An 819-nucleotide genomic window follows, 5' to 3' on the forward strand; every position below is an offset into this window, starting at 1 on the left:
CAGACCAGTTCGGCACCAGGTTAGCCAGGCTGATTGAATTTTTATGGCCTCCCTGGGCCTCTTGCGTATCCGTGAGGCTGGCAGAGGTGCTTACGCGACCGTTTCCTCGTGATTTGTGGCCGTGTAATTGCCCGGGGCTGAGAAAAGGTTGGTGGGCCTGTGATAATTCCCAGCATCTATCTCTTCCTGCAGCTCTCAGTGCCTGCAGCCCGCACCCCCTCCCCGGCATCCCCCCNGCAGGCAGGCCAGGGAAGCCGGAGGGCTGACCCCCTCTGAGGGGTGGGGGGCCGAAGTGGGGGGGGTACAGGTCCTCCCACCTTGCCTGGCCCCAGGGTCCTTTATCCTGCTCTTCTTTCACCCCCGGTCCCCTGCTAGGAGGCCCGGGCTCTGCCTCCGATGCCCTCAGCTCTGCTCCTGCTAGAACTTCGACTGAGAGAAAGAGGCAGTCTGTCCCCTGCCACCTGGGGAGCCGCCTGCGCTCCGGAGCTGCGGGGACCCCGGGATGGCGGGGCCAGCCGTGACCACTCCTGTCCCACAGCCTTCCGCTCCTAAGAGAGAAACTCTGCAGCCCCGGGCAGCCTTCCTGTCCACCTCACCCGCCACGAGAGGATTCTGCCGCATCAGCCTCACCTCCGGCCTCTCCATAATGAGGGCTGGAGGCTGGTGCTCAGGCAGCCGGGGAGGTGCTCCCAGCTCCCGAGGCAGCTGGGCGGGAGGAGGGGCCCGTTCTAAAGGCCTGTCAGTCAAGTATTGTTCTGCTCTGGGGAACCCCTTAAACCCTGTTTCCAGGCCTGAGGCAGATGCGGGCCACTCCCCAGG

This window comes from Crocuta crocuta, unplaced genomic scaffold (genome assembly GCF_008692635.1).
Source record: "Crocuta crocuta isolate KB4526 unplaced genomic scaffold, BGI_CrCroc_1.0 scaffold13, whole genome shotgun sequence".
Classification (NCBI taxonomy): domain Eukaryota; kingdom Metazoa; phylum Chordata; class Mammalia; order Carnivora; family Hyaenidae; genus Crocuta; species Crocuta crocuta.